This window comes from Hyaena hyaena, unplaced genomic scaffold (assembly GCF_003009895.1).
Source record: "Hyaena hyaena isolate Hyena2069 unplaced genomic scaffold, ASM300989v1 scaffold_733, whole genome shotgun sequence".
Taxonomy (NCBI): Eukaryota; Metazoa; Chordata; class Mammalia; order Carnivora; family Hyaenidae; genus Hyaena; species Hyaena hyaena.
The window spans coordinates 912,546-940,050 of record NW_024081367.1 but is presented as its reverse complement, the minus strand read 5'-3'; the positions used below and the strand labels follow the sequence as shown (position 1 = coordinate 940,050).

At 46.1% G+C, this 27,505-nt stretch overlaps 1 long non-coding RNA gene across 1 annotated transcript; it reads right to left on the bottom strand.

Annotated features, from left to right (window-relative positions):
- Positions 1 to 23,454: 23,454 nt before the first annotated feature.
- On the bottom strand, positions 23,455 to 26,940 carry LOC120220909. Its single transcript, XR_005525684.1, has 3 exons — positions 26,803 to 26,940; positions 25,782 to 25,996; positions 23,455 to 24,416 (listed from the first exon to the last, which is right to left on the bottom strand). It is a non-coding gene; the product is annotated as an uncharacterized LOC120220909 (long non-coding RNA).
- Positions 26,941 to 27,505: the final 565 nt, after the last annotated feature.

Here is a 27,505-nt window from a genome sequence, read left to right as displayed (position 1 = left end):
GCTGTGTTTTTGAAAACTTGAGTAGCAAGTGACAAATGTATTTTACTCCTTGATGTGTCTAAACACATGTGTGCTCCTCCCAGGGTGTGAACAGGAGGGCCATTCATCTGCTATGGGTATAAGGTAACCCTGAATGTAGCTCTGCCATCAACCTTCCTGTACCAATCCTCATTCCCCAGGTGAACATTTTCTACACCATGGATTCACTCCTTCCTTTTCTTGAGAGTATTATTAAATATTCACATGTCTATAAACAATGGGTTTGGTTCTGCACGTTTTGAATCACTTATTGATCTGCCATATATGGAGTCCATGCTGGCCCAAGCTACCATCATCTTTCCCCTGGGCACCTATAGTAAACGTCTATGGTTTTTATCCTTTGCCTATGTTTTCTCTCTGCTGAAGACCCTCCCACTCTGAGACCAAAGCCACATTCCTTGTGCAGCCGTGATGCACATCCCGCCCACCTCTCCCATCCTTCAAGCTCCCCAGCCTCCATTCTCATGATTCCGCCCTATGGCCTCTTAATGTTCTTCCAACGTTCACAGCATGCTTGTGCCTCAGGGTCTTTGTACTTGTTATTCTCAGTGCCTAGAATGCTTCCCCAACATCCACAAAGTCCACTCTTTCCTTTGATTCAAAGTTGCTTTTGCCCCAAGGCCTTTTGGACTGAAATTTAAATGATGCCCCTTCCTATCTGCCTTCCCAACACCTATCTCCATGTAACAAGTACATACTTAATCATGTGTGTTTTTATTTCCACCAGAATGTAAGGTTTATGAAGGCTAAGATCGTGTGTATTTGTCTCCTTGTGTGTGTCCACACCCCCAGTGCTTAGCAGAGGGGCTGGCACTTGATGTACCCTCGATATATAAATATTTTTAAAGATTGGACTCTTCTCTGAAGTAGGCATTCTTCTAGAACTTGCCTCTTCTTGGTCTTAGCATGAATCTTAGCTGATTTGTGTACCTGTGTGTCTCTCCTTTCCACAGTGAGGCATGCACACACTTTTGTATACACTGTCCTGTGAACGGTCATTTGGGGTATTTCCATTTGTCTTCAGAACTAAGGACACTGCCTGAAATATTCCTGCATGTTTCTCAGTGAACGTGTACAAGAGTTTCCAGAACATTTTCCTCTGAGTCTATTTTAATCCATAGCCTTGTTGAAATCCATTGTCCAGCACTCAGATGCGTTTATTTCCCTTCCCTTTACCTGGATTGAGGTATTAGCACTAAATGCTACACCTTGACCTGAGTGTCTTTTCTCTGAAAAAGTCCAAGCTCATCTTAAAACCCGAGAGCCAAACTTGGGCTGCCTGGACATGATATTGAAGGGATGAAAATGCTGTGCTTTGGCGCCTGCAGAGGGGTCCCCACTGCGGGTGCTCCAGGGTTGATCAGGATGATGGTTTCCATGGTTTTCCGTCCCCCTGGCCTTGATTCCCCCAGGCTGTGCAGTGCTCCTGAGCCCTTCTTGCTAAAATTGTTTGCTCTCAGAAGAACCACAATGTGTTTTGCAATTATCTCGCCCCTGGGCATCTTCTTGTCCCCATCAGTTCAGCTCACTGAGCTGGCCTCTTTGGGGAGTGATCCCTCTTTCTGCTCAGCTCTACAACTCATGGTTTGTCCTCACAAAATGCATTCCACCTACTTGCTTTACAGCCTCATCACTGCGGCATATGACAGAAAGAGTGAGTCTCGCACATGATGGAGGACCCACCGAGAAATCCTTTGAGCCCTGGGCTTCCAGGAGAAATGCGCATTCCTTCTCAGGAACGATGCTGAGATGGTTGCACTCTGCAGATCCAACATTTTTGCTGCAATTCAGGGACAGCTGCCAGATTTATTGACTGGTTCAAGAGACAAACTAGGGAACCATTTTCTGCTCCAAATCATCTTAAGCTTTGGAAAGTGACACGCTATTTTATAAGTGCATGTGAGGGCCTCACAGCGTTCAAAAGTGGGGGGGGGGGCAGTTATTAAGGTGTCTCCAGTGTCTTTATAGATGCATTTGGATATTGACTTGACTGTTGTAAACAAGAGCTGCCAAATGATACCAGCCTAAATAACAGCTCTTACTTCCTCTCCCATCAAGTGCAGGATCCACGCCTCTCCTCTGTTACTGGGCGTCCCTCCAATGTCGCTCAGATGCTGTGGTGCTCAGTGGCTGCTGAGGTTCACTTCTAGATGTTTCCATTTTAGCAACACCCCAGGGTGAACGCTATTCCTCTGAAGAAGGTGGGGGTGGAAGGAAGACTTTCTGCCACAGTGTGGAGCACTGTCCTCTCCTGGCTTCACAGTCTCCCTCTTGTTGGTTAAGGAGGTGGAAGAGCTTGCTTTTCTGTAGACAATGGCAGGAGAGACCTAGATATACTTCCCTGTGCTGTTCCAGCCAGAGACTTTGGGCACACGTTCCTGCTGTGAGTCCTCAGTTGCCTCATCTGTGAAATGCAACCATCGAACCTCCATCATAGAGACGGTCTGTTGTTCGAATCAGTCTGACACATCGTTAGTGCTCAATACCTATAGCTTCTTATTAATTTTATTAAGAATATTCAAGCTTAGGGCCCTTGGGTGGCTCAGTTGGTTAGATGTCTGACTTCAATTCAGGTCATGACTTCATGGTTCATGAGTTCGAGCCCTGCATTGAGCTCTGTGCTGATAGCTCAGAGTCTGGAGCCAGCTTCAGATCCTGTGTCTCCCTCTCTGTTCCTCCACTGATTGTGCTCTGCCTCTCTCTCTCTCTCAAAAATAAAGATTAAAAAAAAAGACTATTCAAGCTCAAGGAATGCCTAGGTGGCTTAGTTGCTTAAGTGTCTGACTCTTGATCTTGGCTCAGGTTGAGATCTGAAGGTCACAGGATCGAGTCCTGTGTCGAGCTTTGGACTAACAGCACAGAGCCTGCTTGGGATTCTCTCTGTCCCTGCCCCCTCCCTGTTCATGCTCTCTCTCTCTCTCTCTCAAAATTAAAATAAATTAAAAAAATAATATTCAAGATCAAGGCTCGTACATTAGTCCACTGTCTACAGGGAAGTGAGTTCCCACAGAGGCACTGCTTGAGCTGAAACAAGAGGCCCTACTTTCCTAGAGCTTTCGGTTTATGTGGAAAAATCCTCAATTTGAGTGCCAGAGTCTCTCTCTGTTTTTTAAATATCTTAGGAATACCCATAAAAAGTTGTTTGCCCCGAAAAACATTCTATCTGGTGTTACATAACAGGGGTTCAAAGCGTCCTTTGAATCAGAAACACTTACTCTGTTTTCACCACGTGGCCCTGGGCCTTCCTGGAAACACCATGTCTTTCTAAGAGGAAACCCCCGTCTTCCCAACCCCCCAGATACAGAGAGAACAGTGCCTTCCTTCTCTGGACTATGGGTTATAATGAGATTGGTAACACATAAGTCTTGCTACTGGTGTTGGAGTCAAACCCGGGTTCATATTTTGTCTCAATGCTCACTATGTGTCCCTCAGAAAATTACTTCACCCCCCTGGGCTGTGGTGCCCTCATGTTTTTTTAAAGTTTATTTTTATTTATTTTGAGAGAAAGGTAGAGAGCAAGCAAAGATGGGGCAGAGAGAGAGGGAGACAGAATCCCAAGCAGACTCTGCATGGTCAGCACAAAGCCCAACGAGGGGACTCTAACTCATGAACCGTGAGATCATGACCTGACTCCAAATCAAGAGTCGGACGGTTAAACAACTGAGCCCCCCAGGAGCCCCCTAGTTTCCTCACCCTGAGCACCGGGATGGCATCCCCCTTCCTTCCTGTGATGCCAGCCCAGAACCATGGTATTTCAGGGGCTTCTGTGCTCAGTGCCAGTGAGGCTGGCGAGGAACACCCCTCACCTTACTCACCACCTCTCCCAGGGCTCTGCTTGTTTCTTGCTGCCCTGGGCATCCTGGCCTTGCACCCTGGACTATCACCTGCACCTCTGAAGACTGGAGCCCTGAGTCTTCTTGGGTCCCACAGCTTCACCCAAATCCCTGGCTCTCCTGCTCTGTGCCTTGTGAATGTGCCAGGACAAGGGCGGGTTGGCCCAGGGAGCAACAGATGGAGAAGGATTGTGCTATTTCTCTTGTTAGGTCATCTCTGGGGTTGGATGAAATACACGCGTGTATGGTGGGGGAGGCATTAGCAAAAGACCTGTGTTGCCATTAGAGGTACTTAACGAAGCCAAGCTCTCTCGTGCGATTTTAGTCGATATCCAGCTTCATACTCAATCCAAAGATGCTTGGATTTGATGTGGCGCACCTTCATGGTTAAAGCCCAAACTCTGGGTGAGGCCGCCTCATTCTGCCCATTAACAGGACAGCCTTGAATGAAGACACTGCATGCCTGCAGTGGATCCCCTCGTCTGCAAGACTGGGGTCCATGGTAACACTCATCCCACAGGGATTTCTGAGGTTAAATGAGGTGAGGTATGAAAGCACATAGACAGTAAATGATAAATGGATAATACCTACTGTTACCAGCACAATGAACACAACTTGAGGACTTCAATAATCTCCCTCGATTTTCAGGCGTACTTGATGACTGGGGCTGTCATAACACAGGGCCATCAGCTGAGTGTCTTACACCACAGAAATGTATTCTCTGCCCGTCCTGGAGGCTGGAGGTCTGAGATGGAGATGTGGACAGGGCTGGTTCCTCCTGAGGCCTCTCTCCCTGCTGTGTAGACAGCTGTCCTCTGCTGCTCCCCCACGTGATCCTTCCCCTATGCATGTCTGTCTCTGTGCCTTAATTTCCTCTTTTATAAAAACACCAGCAGTGCTATTGGATTAGGGCCCATTTCAACGGCCTTATTTTAACTTAATCCCCTCTCTAACATCCCCGTCTCCACCTACGGTCACATGCCCAGGTTCTGATGTTCAGGACTCCAACATAGGAATTTGGGAAGAGATACAATTTATTCCAGAACAGCAGGCTTCTGAGATTTTGATTTGCTTAACAGATGTGTTTGGGTGGGGCTTTTTTTTTTCTAGAAACCATTATGTATATTTTTTCTTAATTAAAAAAAATCCCAAGACACCCTCCTGCACTGTTGGTGGGAATGTAAACTGGTACAGCCCCTCTGGAAAACAGTGTGGAGGTTCCTCAGGAAACTAACAATAGAACTCCCTTATGACCCAGCAATAGCACTGCTAGGAATTTACCCAAGGGATACAGAAATGCTGAGGCATAGGAGCACAGGTACCCCAATGTTCATAGCAGCACTCTCCACAATAGCTAAAACATGGAAAGAGCCTAAGTGTCCATCAACAGATGAATGGATCAAGAAGATGTGGTTTATCTATACCATGGAATACTACATGGCAATGAGAAACAATGAAATCTGGCCATGTGTAGCAACATGGATGGACCTTGAGGGTGTTATGCTGAGCGAAATAAGTCAGGCAGAGAAGGACAAATACCATATGTTTGCACGTATAGGAGGATTAGGAGGAACTTGACGGAGGAACAAGGGGGAGAAGAAGGGCGGAAATGGTGGGGGAAAGGGAGAGAGGCAAACCATGAGAGACTCTTGAATGCTGACAAAAACTGAGGACTGATGGATGTGGGGGGGAGGGGGGGATGGGCATGAAGGAGGGCACTTTGGGGATGAGCACTGAGTGTTATGTAGAAACTAATTTGACAATAAACTATTTGTAAAAAAAAAAAAATAAGGACAATTTAGCTCATAAAAAAAAAAAAAATCCCAAGAGGTTTCCCCTTCCTTATTCAAATAAAATCTTTCTTTCAGATACAAGTAAAATGATAGGAAATGGAACCCACACCATTAGAGATAAAAATGGTAATGAGTTTTAATAGTTCATTTTGGTTTTCGGTATTGAAATGAACTTGGAGAGAAAGATGCTACAACTCTGAGTCATTAGCTGTCTGGTCACACAGCAGACAGCTGTAGAACTTCAAAAAAAACACCCCAATCCGAACCCTTCCAAGCCCCGTTTAACATTAGCTGTCAGCTACGTTGCTGGGCGGCCCACTGGCCTCATGCACAGCTGATATGGAGATGAAGCCACATCAGATACTGGCTATTGATTGATTTACAGCCCAAGCATATAGATTAAGATAGAGTCTCTGAGAATCCATTTTATGAACTCGGGTTATTCGTCACAGAAAAGTGAAGACTAAGGTGGAAGGCACAGCCAGTAAGTTACAAAGGAGCCATCAGATATTCAAGTTTTAAAATGGTAATCGTCTGTCTTGGCTGCTGGGACAGGAGGCTAGAGTGGGTGCCAGGCTTGCGGACTGTCTCCTCCCCCAGAGTCCTTGTTCAGAGAGCTTGTGTAGACAGGCTTACGAGGAGGAAGCAGTATCCAGGGATGTTGACCTCCACATGAAAGTTATTTGCACAACTTTGCATCCTCTCGTGTGTTTTCATGATAAGATGGAGTATGTGTTTCTCCCAGGAAGGAAAACGGCTCAGAAAGTAAAATCACTACTGTTCTCAATGTGGCAAATCTTTACAAGTACAGTCTTAGTAGCAGTTTTGAGCAATCCTCTTAACAGAAATTCGGTTACAAGGTTGAAAAACCTGCCCCAGTCACTCATTGTCTCGGGTTAGAGAGGATTTCTCCCTCCGGCATTTGGGGAGCTTCCCAGTGTCCCTGAGATTCCCAAGATTCGAATCCGCTGGTTGCCACCCACGCCCAAGCCCTTTCCTCCACTCTCCTCTGCCCGCCCCTCCCAGGGCTCTGTCTGCAGGCTCCTGGCTTGCCCCTCGGCCCCCCTCACAGGCCACGACCCCTGGGGTCTGCAAGGACCGCTCCAGGGGCTTGAGCAAACCTTGCTGCCTCCATCCCACCCCTCCCGCCTATGATTTCATCTCAGGTATTCATGTGCCTTAGCTCGGAGACCTAGGAGCTCCCTGGGAAACAAACACACAAACCAACCAACAAGCCAAAAAAACCACTGTATCTTCTGCATCTTTACACAGTGGTGCCTGAAACACGCCAGGAGTGAAGCTGATATCTGAATGGAGGGAGCTGGGCTGCTTTCAGGTTTGTGTGCAGAGGATTCTGGAAGAAACAGCACTCGGCTTCTATCAATTGTTCCCCAGAGCAGAGAGCAGGATCGCTTTCAGCTCTGTGTGTTCAGATTACACTTCCCGTGGAAGCTTCTGGGTTGTTGACAGTGAGTAGCGATGATGGACGGGGTGGTGGATCGCGGTTGTGATATGGCGGCAAAGGTGCAGAAACCTGCCAGAACCAGGAGGGAAGGGAGGCCAGAGAAGTCTGGTGGGTAATCCCACAGTGGAGGGTCCCCGGATCGTGGCGGGGGGGGCATGCACGTTGCATCAGAAGCCGTGAATATTGAGAAGGAAAATATGAGCATGTTGGTTTCCTTATAAGGAGACAGCTGCAGGGCTAGAGCGAACAGTGATGGTGTCAACACACAGGGACCAGGGGAGGGCACGGGGGCGCAGCTGTGGTCCTGGGGTGCAGATCAGCACAGCCCGCAGGAGAGGTGGTCGGAGAGGTGGGTGGTGAGGAGCAGGGAGACCTCATCAGGGCTCCTTTGCTCCACGGCCTCCTTTCCCAAGGCTGTGCCCTTAGAGACAGAGAGGAGTGTTTGGGAACACTCTGCGGGTGGCCTGTGGCTCCTTAGGGAGGCAGCTTTGTGTGACGAAAGAATAATCCAGAGTCCCATGGCCTCTCACCACTTGCTGTAGGAAATGGGTTCACAGGAGGACTGGTCTCCCCTGGGGATGAGTCAACCATTCCTGTTCACAGTGCTGCCCCCGCAGATGTTTCTGAGGGTCTGAAACAATGCGATGGTAACGTGTCTTCTGTCCCCATTTCCATCCCACAGCCCCCACTCAGCATCTGCCCCTGCTCCTCCACGTTCCCTGGGCTCAGGCAAGGATGGCTTCTCTGGTGCTCCCCAGAGGCATCGTAGTGATGGCACCCCTGGGTCTGCTCTTGAGTGCCTCCCCTCACTGCTTCACCTGCTCAAAAGGTATGCACCATGGCCTCCCTGCAGCCTTGCTGGGAACTCTCTCCCTTACATCCCTGGGCGCCCCTTGACTGAAGTCCTAGACCCATATCCGGGAGCACCATTCACTGAGTGCAACCAGTAGGGGTCACATAGGCGTCTCAGCTCTGTCTAGACGCTAAGCATTTGGAGGGCACAGCCTGTTTCAACACCACCCGTAACACTTCTTTGAGCCCTCAGACACTCACTGTTACATACACAGGACACCCTCACATTTTCCTGTGTTCCAGGCAGAACCTGCCCCAGGGCTGAACAAGACCACCATCTCTAAACACCTGCTCATGATGTGATAGACAGTTGAGGTGGAGTGTCCTTCGGGAGCCCCCCTGGGACTGGCCAGAGGCACCCCATGCTGCTAGCCCAGCATGCTCACCACCCTCCCAGGTCACCATGATCAGAGAAAGTGTGAGTCCTCAGGTGATTGTCCTTGGGGTGCACTGGGTGGACTAGGATTCTCCAGGTGGCCTGAGCCCACAATTACCTAGAGCCATTGGTTGGTTGAACACAGAATGAATTAGAGTCAAAGACACAGCAGCAAATGATAAAAGACCAGGGCCCATGGGTGGGAGGTGTCGTCTGGACCTTTCCTGGCTCCTGCAAGAGTCTCAAAGCCCAGATTTCATAAGGATAACAAGTTAGGGAAACATGGAGTGACAAGAGAATACAATCAGCCTCTTAACTGAGAAAGAAAGTTGGGCTTGAGGTGACCTCAGCATGATGTGTGAGCTCTGGGAAGCATATTATTTAAATGTTTGGAACCAAGGGGCTGTGCATTGACAAGGGGCATCTTCAGCAGCTCACTGGGGTGTTGCAGTTTCCTGAGCTCCATGACAACTCTCAGGGAGCAGTGCTTTCTACCCAGCGGCCCAGACGAAGCCTGCACCAAGTCACCACACAGAACCACTGTCTCTCCTCCGAGGACAGGTAGGAGGGGCAGCAGCTGCGTAAGCATTGTTGTGTGTCTATTTCATGGTGGGTTTTAGTAAAGATAAAAGTTAAAAGTTAGTGTGTGTGTGTGTGTGTGTGCATACTTACATGTATGAATTTGACAGTCCAGCTACAGGTTCACAACACACACATACACACATCCATCCATCTAGACACACACACACATAAACGCACTCATCTGTCCACATCTATTCACCCGTCTGACTACCTAGACAGACACAGACACATGCACACGTACACACACACGTATATACTCACATGTCCACTTAGCCATCCATCTATCCATCCATGTAGACATATACACATGCATATACTCATACATACCCATCCATCCATCCATCCACTGATTCACTTATCCACTTATCCACCTAGACACAGACATACTCACAAGTCTATCCATCCATTCATCTACACACACACACACTCACACACACACACACACACACTCATGCACACATACCACTTTTTAACTGCTAGCCAGGCTGACAGAATCCCACAAGATGCCTTGGTCAGCCAGCAGGGCCTCTAGAGCTGAGTGGGAAAGTGACTTTGATTAAGACCACGGAGCCTTCTCCCACAAGCTTTGGTGATTCATGCCTGATTTAGGATGAGGCATTGGAACCCCTGCTCACTGGCTCTCCTGGGACCCTGTCATCCTGTGTGTGATTTAACTGCTCAGTGAGGAGGAAGACACTGTCTACGTTACTTCATAGAGGGGAGGGAATGAGGATGTGCCACTGTCGTTGCTGTGAGAGTCCCGTGGTGTCTTGCAGTCATAAGTCCCCCTTTCTCTCACTTAGAGCAGGAAGTCCTCCATGATGTAATTCTTACATCTCAAAACGTGCTGGCTGTTAGATGTGGTGAAGGACATGATGGAGTTTGAGATACACCTGTTAGCAGAGGCCCTACTGTGAGCAATCAAACCTCTGACAAAGAAAACAGCGCCTTAATCATCATGTGCATTAATATTCCCAACCCTGATGTTCCCCAATGTTTAAAACAACAAAAAGTGCTTTTGGAACCTATTGGAAACCACTGGAGCCTACTAATGCGTGCCAACTCCTGGAGAGCCTTGAAATTGAAGTCAATTTGCCTTAATAAAGCTGCTTAACATTAATTTAAGGTGGACCTAGGCCAGGTTTAAGAAAATTAAGAAAAATGCGGTGGGTGGGCACAGCCGAACATCCTTCTGGGTTAGAAACGAAGAGGCGCCAACTGCCTTTCTTCCTCCAAACTATTAAACACTATTCTGGGCCCCACGGGAAGCAGTGTTCTCCCACTCAGACCTCGTGTTGAGGATTTTGAATCCTCGGGCTATTTTGATGGAAGTTTAATCTCTTTTTGCTGTTACTGTAGAAATAGCTGTTATTGAAATGTTGTTGTATAAGATCAAGTTGACGATCATAAAAACCCTTTGAATACTTTGAAGACCTTCTTTCCATCAGGAAGTGATATTTTTGTAAATTGGGACTATGGTAGTCACTGACATGAAGTCAGGAACAAGAGGGAGGTGATGGGAAGAGGTTTCTTTTCCTTTTGCAGCTGTTTCTACAGGAGACCATGATGAGCTTGCCTGAAATCTCACCTCCCAAATTCAGTTTCTGAAAGTTGTCAGGATTCAGAAACTGCTCTGCTAAATTCTCTGATGCTGAAGGGATCTATTGACAAGCAGCCCTCCATTCTCTTTGTTCTTAAATTCAATCTCACTATTAAACGTGTACTAAATATTTAGGAGAAATAAAAGATAAACCGAAGTGTGCCATGGGGAAGCATGCCCTTGCTTGGTTAGGGCACAACACTCTAGTTCACACCCTCAGAGATTCTCAGATGACCATGGAGATTAGCTCAGTGCTTGGCTCCCTGCGGGTCGGTAGCCTACGACCAGCTAGCTGCCCTGGCTGCCCAAAGTGATTTGAAGAGTGAAAAAGCTCTTCCAGGGGAAAAGGTGGGTGTTCGTTTATTCTTGCTAATCATGTTGCAACATAGAACTCCTTGTCATACTCCCACTGTGATTTCTGGTTATTTGTTGAGTTCCTAGCTCATGCTGGGCACCATGCTAGATATTTTAGAATCCATCAAATTATGTGTTCCTCATAATAACCTGGCATGGGTGGTGTGATTATCCTATTGTGTACATGGAAACAATGAAACAATGAGATTTGGAGAGGGCAAGTAGCATAGCCAAGGTCTGAGGGCTGCGGATGCAAATTTGCATCTACAGAAAGCAGGAATTTGCATCCAGAAAAGGCTCTGGTCAGTGACGGGCAGCTCCTCATCTCCATAACCGTCATCACAGACATCACCGTTGTCATTTTGTTGTTTTGCTTAGAGACCTAACATGGGAAGAATCACATCCTGCAAACTATGCATTTACCAGGGTAAGATATTAGTCATCCAGCATAATGGTCTGACGGGATGTGCTCGGAAACATCCCAAACAAATTGAGAGGAAAATGGGAGCCAAAGGAGAAATTCTGGTGCATTAAAGAGACATTTGGGACCCAGACCTGGAAAGGCTTAAGCTAAGGTGCAGTGAAGACAGAAATAATTGAGGTCAAGGCCTTCTACATATAAACACGCAGAGAGAATGAATAAAATGGTTTGTGTGTGTGTGCCAGGGCACAACGGCACAGTAGAGTGGTGTCAGGACCTATTCCTTATGCTCTTTCATACAGTCAGCCTCTACTGGCCAGGCAGGGTGCTAGGGACTAGAGACTGCACAGTAAAAGATAAAGTGCCAGCTTTCACAGAGATTACATGCTAATGGGAGCAGAAGACCAAAAGCAAGCACATAAATATATATTCTGTCAATTCTATGGAGAAATATGGAGCAAAGGAAGAGAAGTTGCCAGATTGCAGTGGGAGTGGGTATACACTAGCCAGTGTGACAACGTTGGGAGGCCCCCTGCCTTAGGAACGACAGATGTGAGTAGGGGCCTGAGGAAGACAGGAGACATCTAGAATATCTTGGAATATCTGGGAGACATGCATGGCAGCAGAAGGAACAGTGAGTGCAAAGGCCATGAGGCTGAAGAATGCTTTGTGTGTCTGAGGATCAGCAAGAGGTTGAAGAGGTTAAAGGCTGAAGTCAAACACATAGCCAGGGGCCCACTGTGTAGGGTTGCGTGGGCCACAGTGAGAACTTTGGGCTTAACTCTAATTGGGATGAGAGCCATTGGGTGTCAACACATGGCAGTGCTGGTGTGGACGTGGGTAGATCACTGGAAGAGGGGATGAGATGTGATCTGAGTTTGGACATAATTTCAAGGTAGAAGCAGAATGATAATGGATTGATTGGCTGTGAGGTGTAAGAAAGGGGCCAAAATGTGGGTTTTGCCTGAATCCAGACAGATGTTGCTTCCATCAAGTAAGGTGAGGAGGACTGTGGGAGGGGCATGTTTTGAGGCGCTGATGATTGGGACTGGGGTATGAATGCGTTAGCAGTTGTTGAGGAATTCAGTTGTTGTTGTTCAGTTGGGTGCCTGGGTGGCTTAGTCTGTTGAGCATTTGACTTTGGGTTAGGTCATGATCTCTCAGTTCATGAGTTCAAGTCCCACATTGGGTTCTGTGCTGACAGCTCAGAGCCTGGAGCCTGCTTCAGATTTTGTGCCTCCCTCTCTCTCTGCCCCGCCTCTGTTCCTGTTCTCTCTCTCTCTCTCAAAAATAACTAAACATTAAAAAAATGTTTAAAAAGGGTTGTTTGAGAAGTTAAAGTCAAGGGTGGAATGTAGGAAGAAATGGCAATTGGCTTCCCCAGTCTCCATCTCCCAAGGGCCACATCTTTGTGGGATCCTCTTCTCCCTGAGGGTGGGTGGGACCTGTGACCTGCCTCTAACCCACAGAATATACTAATGGTGAGGGGAGGTACCTGATTATGTTACCATGTATTTTCACAATTGTTGTCTTGTAAGACTGCAGGTTGCCATGTTATCACACTGCTAGTTCATCTGGAGACTCTCTCACTTGCTGGCTTGAAAGCAGGATGCAATGCTGTGAGCTATCAGGTGCAGAGGGCCACAGGGCAAGGAGCTGGCAAGCATCAAGAAACAGAGCTCTCCAGGTTCTGGGTGGCTCAGTCGGTTAAGCCTCCAACTCTTGATTTCAGCTCAGGTCATAATCTTGCAGTTTTGTGAGGTCAAGCCCCATGTCCAGCTCTGCACTGACAATGCAGAACATGCTTGGGATTCTCCATCTTTGTCTCTGTTTCTTTCTCTCTCTCTCTCTCTCTCTCTCTCAAAACCAGTAAATAGAAAAACTTAAAAGAAAGAAACAGGGCTCTCATGCCTTCAAGGAATGGCATGTTGCCCACAATGTGTAGCTTGGCATGGACGCTTTACCAGTCAGGTTTCAGAGCAGAGGATCCATACGCTGTGCCTGAACTCCTGAACCATGGAAACCTCTAGATATTTGGATGTTGCCCAAAGCCATGATATTTGGGTCAATTTGTTACGCCATAATTGAAAACAAATGCAGGAGAGAAAAGGAGAGGTCAAGGGAACTCCAGAGTGAAAGTGTTTGTTCAGGAGGGGCATGAAGGCCAGGCTGTTTCCCTGGCAGATTGTTCAGACAGCTACCACCATCTCTAAGTGTGCTGCCTCAGATCCGCTCCAGCTGATATAAATGCGGTAAACTGGGCAGTGAGGGGCCAACTGGCAGGTGCCCAAAAGCCAGCCTTTTCCTTAGGGCTATGCAGTGTACACTGCAGCAAATTAGCTCTAAATAGAAAAAGGAACATATGGATCAGGAGATAATGTTTCCTTATAAATGAGAGCCCTCTGGGCTACGCTCCCTCCAGATCAAACAGGGCTTCTTTCTCTTTTTTCTTTCCCCATCCTGCTCCTCATCTGAGGCCAATAGCAAACACTCCCCTCCAGTCAGTGTTCTCTGTGGTTATTTGCAATGGGATTTTTATTATAATCTTAGAGTTTTTCCTGTTTGTCTTCTAAGTTGTAAAGGGCAGAAGCTCTTAGGCGTCCCTGTTGACTGCCCAAGCAGTGGCTTTTGGCTTTTAGCTAGTGGATTCCAAAAAATGCTGCCTGGTTTCCATGCCAGCTCATTTTGTTGTTCCCCAGGGCTACGTCTTTTCTCACTGATGGGATATTTATAGGCAACAGGAGAGGAGGCTATGCTTTTCCTAATTGCATACCATTTGACAAGCTTCTCCAGTCATTCAACCAGCATTTACTAAGTACCTACTATAAACCAAACGTGGTCCTTGACCCTGTGACACAAGGAAAAGTGACACACAAACCTTGATGTGAGCGCTGACATCACTGTCTAAAGAATTGTTTTCCAGGCAATTTTAGCTACCTGAGGACGCCTACCAGAAAGGCTAGGAAAGAAAAGAAACATTGGAAAAGGGGGATAAAATCAAACAAGATCCAAATCAAGGTGTTCCATCTCATCAGTTGTCCGCAGATCTTGTTTAAGACAATTGTTTGGTCAGGAAGGAGGCAAATGTGTTACAATCACTGGGCAGTGGCTGCAAACTACTGCTGCTCCACTTTGTAACTGAGCACATGATGGAGATTATGTCCTTTACCAGAAAGAAGATGACTTTCCTGTTTGTTTGTTTTAACTTCCATAAAGGGTACCCTCCTAACCATGGAATTGATGGGTAAAACACTTAAAGTGGGATTAGATTGCATTTATAGAGATTGGAAAAATGGTTATTGCATAATTCAGGGTAAGCTATGTCTCTACAAAAAGGTCTAGCTCTTCGTAGCTCTGATATAAGATCAAAAACGTGGACCAGAAGGTTTTGTGCAGAGGGATCTCATGGGGTACGAGAAAGTCATGCATTTCTTGTGTTGAAAGATCGAACGTCTTGTTGGACACTGATTGATTGGATCCCCGACCATGCATCAGGCACTGACCTGGGTGCTGAAAATACAGCAGACCAGAATGCCCTGTTCTCATCCTGGGTGGTACTGAGGTCTGCTTAAAATGGGATTTGGATTTGGGAACAGCCTTAGTGACTGGTTTTCCATTTTCTGGGGGTATTGGAAGAATCTTTGGTCTAGATGATGCAATTTTTCAAATTCGAATCTATGTTTCCACAGTGGATGTGCTTGTCCAAAGCACGCCTTTGCTTGTTTTGCCTAAAAGCACAAGTCTCTTTCCATAGATGAGTAGGTCTTTAGTGCACAAGTGTGCAAACCCACAGTCCCACAGCAACACTGTACAGTGAATTCACACAGTGTCTAGTGAATAACCAGTGAGAGACCCCACATTCCAGGGATCTATCTATTTTCATATAGTTTAAAAAATGCATATGAATGACATTCCCAAACAAAGCATGGTAGGTGTTTTGGACACACTTTAAATGAGATTATTATAGACTGAGAAACCATTGCTGCCTTAATTAGAAAAAATCTTGGCGCTCATACTGGGAAGCTAATTGGCACCATCAAAGCACTGAATGATTCCTAATTTTGTTAGTTAGAGGCACACCTGGTGACTCGTCTCTCAGTGGTACCCAAAGACTTGGGCAAAGAAACTATAAAAAGTAACAGCTGCAGTGATGCCAACTCTTCAGATACACAGTGTTGAGGACTTGCTTGTGGGCTCCGTCCTCTGTGTGGAGTTGGTCAGCAAGCCTGGTGAGGACACAAGAAACCTGCAAACAGAGAGGCAGAGGGACACACTCAGTATGGGGAAGTCCCATCTTTAATGGGACTGAGGGGTCTTGGGGGCTGATACAGAACATCTTTAAGGACAGAATTGTGAGGGGATCCAACCACCCAAAATATTTTCCATCCTTTTTCATACAAAGGTGGAAAGGCAAGAGGAAGAGGGGTAAAGGGACATGGAGACATAAGACACTTTAGCCACTGTGACTCTCAAAAGAAGGAAGAAAGGGAAAAGCAAAGCCCTCTAGCTTTTAACTGGGTGAATTGTAAACTGTGTAGACAAAGTCCTAATGAGGAGATGAGCCCATGGGCTCCACCCTGACAGAACCTGATCCATGGGCTCAGGTGGGCTCTGAGAGTGGGTGGTGCATCCTCATCACCCCCACCAGGAGACTCAGATGCAGCTGGCCTTTGCCTCTTCCCTGTCTTCCTGTTCTACACGGTGATTCCTGTGGGCCTTCAGAATATAGGTTAGGTTCGATGGGGTTATGGTATGAATTAGCCTGCTACATGGGTGGGTGACTATGCTCCCTTATCAACTCAGCGCTTCAAGACTGGTTTCCAATGAAATGGAATAATTCTGTGAGTCCCACCTGGCACTTAGGCAGGGTGGGTACAAGATCACGAATCTGTCGAAATAGAACATTCCCAACCAAGATGATGAGCATACATCAACATGGGCTTTAGCTCTGAGTCTAACAGGGACTTTCTATTTCTGAGGTGTGTGAAACAAGCACCACAAGATAGCACCACACACACACACACACACACACACACACACACACACACACACGTACCACACACAGCAAAGACTGACCATCTTTGACTATCTCATTCCTTATTAAATTCTCCAATTCCTTCTTTTCCCTGACTTACCTCATAGTTTGAGAAAAATCCCTCTTGCAACCACCCCTTCCCTCTACATTCACATAAGCACACAAAAGCTTTATAGATGCCTTATCTGAAAACAGATGTTTGGAGGCTGGCTTCTCTCCCAGGGGAGGGTCCATGGGTGAATTTGTCTCTCTGAGTGAAACCTTTGGAGTAATTGGCACATTATATAAGTGCACACTTGTCTATCACAATAAGAAAGGCTCTTGAAGCTGAAACTAACCCAATGGAGGGGGGGCGATGCCTCACTCCCCTTCTCATTCTCCATGGGGCTATTTTTTTTTGGAAAGGAAGATTTGTTGCCATCAAGCTATAGACTTCAAAAACATTTGCCAAAGTAGGGCACAGGTGACTTAACCAGGTCAAGTGACTTTTTAAAGGCTTATACTTAAGTACTAGTCTTCTTAGTAAATATCCCTCAGACTTCAAAAGGTGTAAAAAGGATTCAGAAGGAAATTGAGTGAACTCAGCTGGGAGTGGGGATGGGGAACCTTAACTTAGACCAGGATGACCCAGATCAGTTGTAATGCCAAGGAATAGCCAGCCACCTACTTGAATTAAAAGGGGTTTCTTAATTTTCGGACTAGTTGACTTTTTTAGAAAATATTCCTTTCTCTGAAGACACAGGAAGAGTGGCTTAGCCTGAGAGAGAGGATTCAATGGGAGTAACTTTCTCATGATTCCAGAGGGAGGGAGAGAGGGACAGAGAAGGAAGGAAGGCCAACACAAGGGCCCATCACAGACATGGCCCCACCAAGGTCGGCTGCTTCCCAGATTCAGCAAGCAAAAGTACAGGATGCCTGGCTAGAATTTGGATTTCATATAAACAACAGAGACATTTTTTTTAAGTGTAAGTATATCCTGTGCAACATTTAGGATGTACTTATACCAAATGTTATTTGTCATTTATCTGAAATTCTCATTTGACTGGATGTCCTGTACTTTATCTGGAAACGCTAGTCAGGTAGGACCTTCTGAGGAGCCTCATGAAACATGTCTTAGAAGTGCCCTCGTAGGGGCAAGTCAAGAGTGGCTCCATGGGTGTTAACTCCTCCATATTTCTGGTTGTGGATGTGAGGTTGTGAGCAGGTTTGCATAACGCTCCCACCCCCAACTGGGCATCAGAGTGCCCTTCAAGGTGAACTGTGGGCCTGAAGTAGAGTGCTGTCAGGATGCATCTGCATAAAGCTGGCCAAGACTGTACAGAGCTGGTCCCCATTGATGCGTTTGGAAGAAAAGTGAGGCCATGAGGGCCCAGCATAGTGTCCAAGGAATGTCTGAAACATGCAGTCAGTTTCCTGGCAAGGATGGAGAGCAGGTACGGGTCATGCAATAATGCATCTATCCTGCCACTCCACGTGGTACCCTCACCTGCTCTGTGCAGACAAGCCCAGCAGACCTAGACCCGCTGTCCTCAGCAGACACATGTGCACAACCCAGAAGGTCGGCTGAGCAGCAGTGGGGACTGTGTACCTCGCTGCTTTTTCCTCTTGGCCTGGAATAGGAGCAGACCTGGCCTATAGCAGATGCTCACAGGCATTTGTGGTTCTAAAACCCTCATTACACACAAACAATTCAGTAGGTAACTCGAGCTTTCAGAATAGGAGCAGGCGCTGCAAGCCGTGAGGCGGGAAGGGCACGGTGCCTTTGAGCAGAGGAGACACAGAAGCCCAGAGCGGCGGGGCACCAGCAGCAAAAAGGAGAGCGTGGGAGGGGTTGAAGGTGGGTGAGACAAGCTCGCAAAGGGTCCTGAGCCAAGATAAGAACACTGTCTTCTTGCAGAGCAAGTAGGAAGCCCATGAGGGGTTTTTATACAATGCAGAGTCATAACCAGACTTGTCTTTTCATTTTATTTCATTTATTTTTTAATGTTTGTTTTTGAGAGAGAAAGAAAGACAGAGCATGAGCAGGGGAGCAGGAGAGAGAGAGAGAGGAAGACACAGAATACAAAGCAGGCTCTGGGCTCCCACCTGTCAGCACAGAGCCCAAAGTAGGGCTCAAACTCACAAACTGTGAAATCATGACCTGAGCAGAAGTCAGACGGGATGCTTCACCAACTGAGCCACCCAGGTATCCCAGAACTGCCTTTTTAAATGTAAACTTTTAATCTAGAAATAATTGTAAATTCACCTGTGGATACAAGGACATCCCGCGTTTTCCCCAACAGGAACAACACTGCAGAACTGGGCTACAACATGGCAACCAGGACTCTGGCATTGATGCAGCCAGGGTACAACATCTCCATCCCCACAAGGCTTTCTCTGGTGCCCTATTAAGGCCACTTGCACTTCCCTCCTGTCTCCCACGCATCCTCCATCCCTGGCAGCACTACTTTGTTCTCCATTTCTGTAATTTTGTCATTTCAAGAATGTTACATAAATGGAGCCGTAAAGCATGCAGCCTTTTGGGATTGGCTTTTCTGGTTCAGCATAAATCTCTGGAGTTTCCTGAAGGCAGCTGGTAGTATCAGTCATCTGTGCATTTCTTGTGCTGAGTCGAATTACCTGGAATGGACATCCCAGTTTATTTAACCATCTACCCATTGAAGGGCATTGGGTTGTTTCCAGTTTGGGGCTATTAGGAGTGAAGCTGAAGCAAACATTTGTGCACAGGTTTTTGTGGGGACCTAAGTCTTGATTTCTCTGGGATAAGTGCCCAGGAGTGCAAACGCTGGCTTCTATGGTAATTGCAAGTTTAGTTTTTAAGAAAATCCCCCAATTTTGTTTCTTCCAGAGCATCTGTCCAATTTTAAATTCTCACCAGCAATGTGAGTGATCCAATTTCTCTCCATCCTTGCCAGCATTTAGAGTCGTCAATATTTTTTTACTTTAGCCGTTCTGATAGGTGTGAGGGAGTATCTCACTGTGGTCTTAATTTGCATTTTTCCTGATGGTTGATAACATCTAACACCTTCTCATGTGTTTTGACATGTGTATATCCTTCCTGGTGAAGTATCTCTTCATATTGCTTGGCCATTTTCTAATTGGATTGAATTTTTTCCTTTTATTTATCGTTTAGTATTAAATTTGGAGAGTACTTTGTTTCAGACACTAGCCTTTTGTCAAGTATGTGATTTGTACAGGCACCTGTGTGGCTCAGTCAATTGAGTGTCCAACTCTTGGTTTTGGCTAAAGTCTTGATCTCATGGTCATGAACTCCAGCCTCATGTCAGTGTGGAACCTGCTTGGGATTCTCTGTCTCCCTCTCTCTCTGTCCCTCCCCCATTCTCTCTTGCTCTTTCTTTCAAAATAAATAAGTTAACATTAAAAATATGTGATTTGCAAATATTTTCTGACTGTCAGTAGTTTGTTTTTTATCTTCTTACCAGCTTCCACAGAGCAGAAGATTTTAGTTCTAATAACGAGTAATTTACCCATGTTTTCCTTTGTGGATGGTGCTTCTGGGGTCCAGCCTAAGAGCTCTTCACCTGTCCTTGATTTTAAAGGTTTGAGGATCCTGTGTTGTTGTTGCTGTTTTTTCTAAAAGTGTTATAGCTTTCCACTTTACATGTAATACCATGATTCATTTTGAGTTAGGTTTTGTACAGGGTATGAAACTTCCATTGGGTTTATTTTTGACTTGCTTCCTGGGGCTGCTATTAACAAAGCAGCACCGACCAGGGGGCTGAAACAGCAGACATTATTCTTTCCCAATTCTGGAGGCCAGAAGTTCAAGTTCAGGTGTCGCATGGTGGGTCCCTCCTCAGGGCTGCGAGAGAGAACCCGGGGGCTCGTTGGCAATCTGCGGTGCTCGTGGGCTTGTGACAACATCTGCCACTTCTGCCTCCATCTGCACATGTATGTCTCCCTGCTTGTTTGTCCTGCCTTCTCTCTGTGCAAAGTTCTCCTTATTGGAAGGATATTAGTCATGTAGGACTAGGGCCCACCTAATGACCTCATTTTAGTTTGATCACTTCTATAAAGACCCTGTTTCCAAGTTCTAAGGTACTAGGTTTTAGGACTTCCATATACCTTTCTGGGGGCAGATGCAGTTCAACCCATAACAAATCCCGTTTGTTACAGGGTCTTACCTTCTCTCCATTGCATTACTTTTGCATCTTTGTCAAAAATCCAACCGGGAATATTCATATTGGTTTATTTCTGGCTTTTCTGTTCTGTTCCGTTGATTTATGTGCCTACCCTTCTGACAATACCACCCATTTTAGATTACTGTGTCTACATAATAAGAAGTTGGATAGATCAAGTCTTCTCTCTCTATTCTTTCTGTTCTTGTTGTTCAGAATGGTTGTAGCTATTCTGGCCCTCTTGGATTTCCATTTGAATTTTAGAATAATCCTGTCTCTGGCAATAAAAATGTCACTGTGATTTTTTACATGAGCTGTGCTTGTGCTGTGTATCAGTTCAGGGAGAATGGACATATATATACCATATTCAGTCTTCAGTTCATGAACACGGTATGTCCCTCCACTTATCTGAATCACTGATTTCTTTCATGAGCATTTAGTAGTTTTAGGCATACAAACTCCATACGTGTTTTGTTAGAATGACACCCAAGTGTTTGATTTTTAAGTGATTGTAAATCATATCGTGTTTTAAATTTCAGTGTCCATAAGCTCATTGCTAAGATATAAAAATATAGCTGACGTCTGTGTGTTTACCTTGCACCTTGCAACCTGGCTGCTTCATTTATTGGTTTCAGGAGTTACTGTTTGGAGATCCCTTTGACTTCCTTCCAACATAATTAAATCATGTGCAAATAGGGACAATTTTATGTGTTTCTGATCTGTATGCCTTTGATTTCCTTCGTGTGCCTTATTCCTCTGGCTGGCACTTCCAGCGCTGTATTGAATAAGAGTTACATGAGCAGGAATCTTACCTTGTTTCCCATTCAAGGGGGAAAGTGTCCAGCTCCCCACCGTTAAGTGTCTTGTTGTATGTACATTGGTTTTCTGGCTGCTTTTTATCAGGTTGAGGGAGTTTTCCTCTATGGCTGTTTTTTTTTCAAGAATTTTTATCACGAGTGAGAACAAGACATTGGCAAATATATTTTCTGATTAATTGATATCATCATGTGAATTTTTGTCTTTAATTTGTGAGTATGATGGATTACATTGGTTAATTTTCAAATATTGAATTGCCTCATATTCCTGGAATAGACCCTACCTGGTCATAGGGTACAATTTCTTTTATATGCTGCTAAATTATATTTGCTAATACTTAGTTAAGGCTATTTATTTTGGATCTTTATTTATGAGGGATATTAGTCTCTAGTTGCTGTTAGTGCTGGTGCTAGATTTTTTATTATTTTTTTTTCTGGGCTTTATAATCAGAGTAATTTTATCCTCATAAAATGAATTGGGAAGAACTTCCTCCTCTTATATTTTCCAGAGTTTGTGCGTAATTGACATTGCTTTTTAAAATGTTTGGTAAAGGGACACCTGGGTAGCTCAGTTGGTTGAATGTCCGACTTTGGCTCAGCTCATGACTCGTAGTTCATGAGTTTGAGCCCTGCATTGGGTTCTGTGCTGACAGCTTGGAGCCTGAAGCCTGTTTTGAATTCTGTGTCTCCCTCTCTCTCTCTCTCTGCCCCTCTCCCACTCATGCTCTGTCTCTCTCTTTCTCTTTCAAAAATAAACAAACATTAAAAATGTTTGGTAAAATTTTCCAATAAAATCAACTGGGCAGATCTATATATTTAACAGACCCCTTTTGCTACTAGGCACAAAGCAAGCTGGAAATTTTCAGGGGAAACCCTGGAACACATTGAAGTAGGAGATTCCCAGTTCTGCTGTAAAGATACGAAAATACTGTAGGTTGTAACACACAAACAATAGGCAAGGGAACAAGAAGATAAGATCTGCACACTGCGGACAAGCTTAGAAAGCATGAAACATGAACAGGTAAATATGAAAGGAAACCAAGAAGAAATTTCAGAGAACAAATTGTGAGAAAAAAACTATATATATATAATTCAATACATATATACATATATATATTCAATAGGTGGATTGAAGACAAAACTAGATAGAGCTGAAGGAAAAATCAATTAAGTGAAAAAAAATGAGGACATCAGCTACAGTGTTGCACAGAAGATCAAACTCTAAAAAAAGTTCAACTATCGAAGAAGCAGAATACACATATATAAAAAAATTCAAGTCTAGAAACAGAGTAATGAAACTGCAGAGGGTTGAAAGAAAAATACACAGAATTTGTTAATGTTTCCAAAAAGTTAAAAAAAAAAAAAATAAAGGAAGGAGAATCACAGTGAGAATACACAAATGCCTTAAGACATTGGAAAGCTATTTCAGGGAGGGAAGAATGATCCATGGTTCCAGCCTAAGGACTCAAGAAGAACGTTCATTCATGTATTTTGGACATAAAAACACCAAGAGATCTTACATTCAGAGACCTTTTCTGAAATAACCTCAAAAGGAGATTATTTTTATAAAATAAAAGATATAAATGTATGTAAATACAAAGTGTTGGCAAAGGTGTGCGGAGACAAGAACTCTCATACACACCGATGGCTCTGCGATGTGACACTTTCCCTTTTAGAGAGCATTTGACTAGAAAAGCTGGTACATGCAAACCCCCCCCCCCCCAAAGACTCTGCTTTTCTCTATCATCTGCACCAGAAACTCTCGTATGTGTACACCAGGTGCTGTGCACACAGATGTTTCCTGCCGCCATGGTCAGTGAAAAAATCTAGCGTTCACAAACTAGGAAATGTGTAAAGAAATTGTGGCATCATCATAGGATAAAATAGTGTTTAGCCATTTGGAAAAATGATTTGGTGTTTGAATGAGCCTGGCTAGTGCTCAAGAGATGAAGCAGAATTTTCAAAAGCATAATAGAATTATAGATGTACAGAACTGTCACACTTATGTCAGAGACAAGTCACACTTAACAATGCTAAAAATGTCTCAAAAATGAACACTGTGTGTGTGTGCGCATATATGCATGGCAGCTATGTAAAAACTTTGACAAAGGGATACTTACTGTTAAAGAAAAATTCTTCTGACTCTTGTCAAAAAGGAAAGGAAGTCTTTATTGAAGACTTTTGCAACAAGGGAGAAAGACTGAACTCGGCTCTGAACATGGCAGGGGCCGTCAAGGGTGGGGGATTTTTGATGACCTGAGTTAATAGGCTCCTTGCTGAAGACAGCCCAGAGTGATCAGCTGTCAGGGGTGGAAGGATTCCCTCCTAACTGACGTATCCAGGATCCTTGCTACAGCTGGATTAAGCAGGGTCATGACGGGACAAGTGTGGGACTGGCCAGAAAGTGGGCTCAGAGGAGCCTGTCCTAAGTTCGGTCAAGGAGAATCTTTGTCAACACCAGGGTTTTGAGGCTGGTTTCCAGTGGGGTGCCTCCCGGGGAGAGGAACCTGGAGAAAGGCTCAAAGGGAACTTTAAAACATACACATGTTATTTCTTTCATACTCAAAACAACCTGAAATGAAATAACAAATGACATTTTTAAAATCTGTTGAGCACCGAGGAGCTTGTTACATTTTTCTGTGTACTTTTCTGCGCTTTGAATTTAAACAGAGAGTGGATTGGAAGTGGACATACAGACACCGGTGGGAGCCTCTGGCAGAGATGCCCGTGGTCTCATCAGGACAGGTGGGTTGGAGCGGGGCGTTGGGGAGGCAGGCTGTGAACCAGCAGGAAGCACAGAGACCCACCAACAGCCAAGGCCGCTGTTTCCCTTATGTACTGCTGCATAACAGAAGAAAACACCGCAGTTCTGCCAGGTTCACTGGCTGCAGGACAAGGCTGCTTGCCTGGGTCTACTCGTAGTGACTGCAGAAGCTCGTCCACTTTCACACCATCCTTGTCCCTGAGCAGCTTTCAAGAGGACACGTTCCAGTAAGGGAGCACTCACTAAGTTTCACTATTCCATTTGCTGAAGTCCCATTGCTCGGAGTAAGCCATACGGTGGCATGAGCTGCTGGGGACAAGGTCACTCCAGTGGTTTGCCATGACGATCCTAAAATGGGGAGGACAACCTTGTATTAACTTGGAAATAAACAAAATGCAGCATGAGAGCCAACCCAAAGTGGAAGGGGAGGATAAAACAGATAAAGCTATTGAACAAGGCAGGATGATCAGTTCTACTCTAAATCAAGAATCAACAGGGGCGCCTGGGGGGCTCAGTCGGTTAAGCATCCGACTTCAGCTCAGGTCATGATCTCACGGTTCGTGGGTTCGAGCCCCGCGTCGGGCTCTGTGCTGACTGCCAGCTCAGAGCCTGGAGCCTGTTTCAGTCTGTGCCTCCCTCTCTCTCTGACCCTCCCCTGCTCACGCTGTCTCTCTCTCTCTCTCAGAAATAAATAAAAAACATTAAAAAACTTTTTTAAAAAAAGAATTAACATAAGAGGTCAGAGAAGATTCTTTGAGCAAGGTGCCAGCATCACTAATACAGAATAAAGGATCAATGCATTTGATTCCATTAAAAATTAAGGATTTTCCCTAAAGCAGAAAAAATATGGCCTGCAGTGAGAGAAGAGATCTCAACAGATAGAATGAGTGGAGGACCGGCGTGAGGTGGTGGTGTGCACCTGTATTATCGACCTGGAGACAAGATGAAGAGCCCAGTAGGGCTCCAGCAATGGCCTTGGCTTTGTATTCTGTTAGGAGATGGTTGGTCAGGTGTGACCTCAGAGGAGACAAAGGCTCAGAAAAAGCAAAGTCTGTTACAAGGGTCCTAGAGACAGAAGGTGTGCTGTGCCTCCATCTGGGGAAGCAGCAGGGCGATCAGGGGGCAGAAGGCTGGAGCCGGGGTGCGGGTGGGGAGGGCTTGCACCAAAGCCTTTACTGGAGTTTCCCCTTTACTGGCATTTCTGCGGGAAAGGCAAGGCAAGTCAGGGTGAGCTGCATAGGATTGGCCAGTGTGAAGCTTTCAGTGGGCTCTAGGCTATAACGATGTCTTTAGCTGCCTGGCACCTGGCCCTGGGATGGTTAGAAAGCAGAGGAATATTGGTTCCTGGGATGTAAGAGCCAGAGAGAGGAGGTAGGGCTCTGGGAAGGTCATTTTGCATATCAAAGACATGCTCCCTGCAGGGTCCTTTGCTGCCTCTAAGAACTGGTGAACCCACAGAGGGGCAGTCTCTACCCAGCTAGATAGCTTTCTGTTTTTGTCTTTGTTTTGTTTTTGAAGATGGCAGAACATCATAATGTAGAGAAAATTTAAAATACTTACAGAACAGCCTCTCCGGCATTACATAGGCATGCCAGAAAAGATGAAATGCAATCGATCAGTAAACATACATAGATACTCCACCATTGCTAACTTGGAAAATGCAAATTAACGGCTCCCTGCGGTGCCCGTACACATGGGTGAAAGCCCACGTACCTGGCCACCTGAGATGCAGTGTCAGGAGGTCCTGTTGGGAGGCTGTGTGTTTTTATAGAGGGGACTTGCACGGGGAACTTTCTGAGCAGCAAACTGACAACATCCGGATGTCTACTAGCTGTAGAATACATGAGTACACTGGCGTCCTCGGAACAGGAATGATGAAGTCATGGCTGCACGCACCATGTCGGCCAATCTCACCCGGAAGTATTAAGCTGAAGAAGGAAGTCGCAAAGAACACGTGCGGTCGAATTTCTTGCATATAAAGGTCAATAGCAGGCAGAAGCCAAGCTCTGTCATTTACAGATACACTTGTAGGGGCAAAGCAATAAATAACAGCAAGAAAATCACCATCCAAAAGGAGAGGGAGGGGGTATGGTTGGCGAGAGGCATGGAGGAGACCTGGACCCTCTAAGACCCTGGCCGAGGCCTGTCTCTTGGCCTGGGTGGTGATTATCTAGTTCCTCCCTTTATAATTATTCTTCAAAAGACTAAAAGGGAGGCTGGGCAGGGACAAGGGTGAGGAAGATTAAGGAATGGGCACTTGCAAAGAGGCCAGTGGCTTTGATGCTGGCCGGCCAGGTCCTGAGGAAACGGAGGGTCTCACAGGACCAGCCAAGGGGGTCCGTGGCTTCACGCAGGACGGAAATCAAACGTGAGCCAGCAGGAGATGAAAGCAGAGCTTATGTAAGATGGAGAGAGAGAGAAGATACAGATGGACTGAGTGTCAGAGGGACACAGAAAGGAAAGGAGAGAAGTCTTGTCTTTGTTCAAGGTTTACTGAGGATGGTGTTTACTGAGGATGGTGGTCTGGTGTAAGTGTCCTCTCGGACATGCAGCAATAAAAAGGAACAAAACTGAGGGCCCGGGTGTTATTCCTTGGAGCGAGGGGTCTTGGCATGGAGAGGTCTACCTCTGGTGGTCTGGACTATGAGTAAGAGAGCTTTGCCCGGTCATTCTCGCCTGGTCCGTCCTTAGATGTGATCTTTTCTAGAGCAATCATGAACTCCTCGTCCCTTACCAGGAGGACATATGCTATTTGCATCACAAGGTACGTGTCCAGTGGGATGGGGGTGCAGTTCCCAGCAAGAATCGGAGCAGGAAAACAGCTTTTTCTCCCACGAGATCCCTCTGGTTTCCGTCTCAGCCTTGGGTGCAGGTGCTGACACCGAGCCCTCTGAACAGGACACGTATCTAGAGATACAATGGGGAAGAGTCAGGGGTGCACCAGGAGTGTCGAGGGATGGACAGAAATGGCAGAAGTGACTCTAGGCTCCTGGCTTGTGTGCTGGGCTCGCGGGGGCCACCCTCCCACATGCGTAAGGCTGGCTCTGTCGTGGAAAACCAGGGTTCTTACCTTTGTGACTTGGTGGTGCATTTGAGGCATTCGGACACATAAGCGATCAATCGGTCACATGGCTCTGGTGCTCAGAGACCACATGGGGAGCTGGAGGTGCCCGGGGCAGGGGTGGTTCCGTGTCAGGCTGATCGAAGCCACCGCTGGTGTGGATGGGTGTCTTTGGGCGGAGGGGTGGAGACTGCAAAGACAAGCCTGGGACTACAACCCTGAAACTGCGTGGAAGAGTCCAGAGCAGCTGGGGGAAAACTTGGGGGCATGTCGGCCCAGAGCCCGGAGTCCAGAGAGCGTGCGGGCTTGAGAAGGTGATGGTTTAATGTGACAAATGCAGAAAGACGGGACATGAAGTCTGAGACAAGTGCTTCAG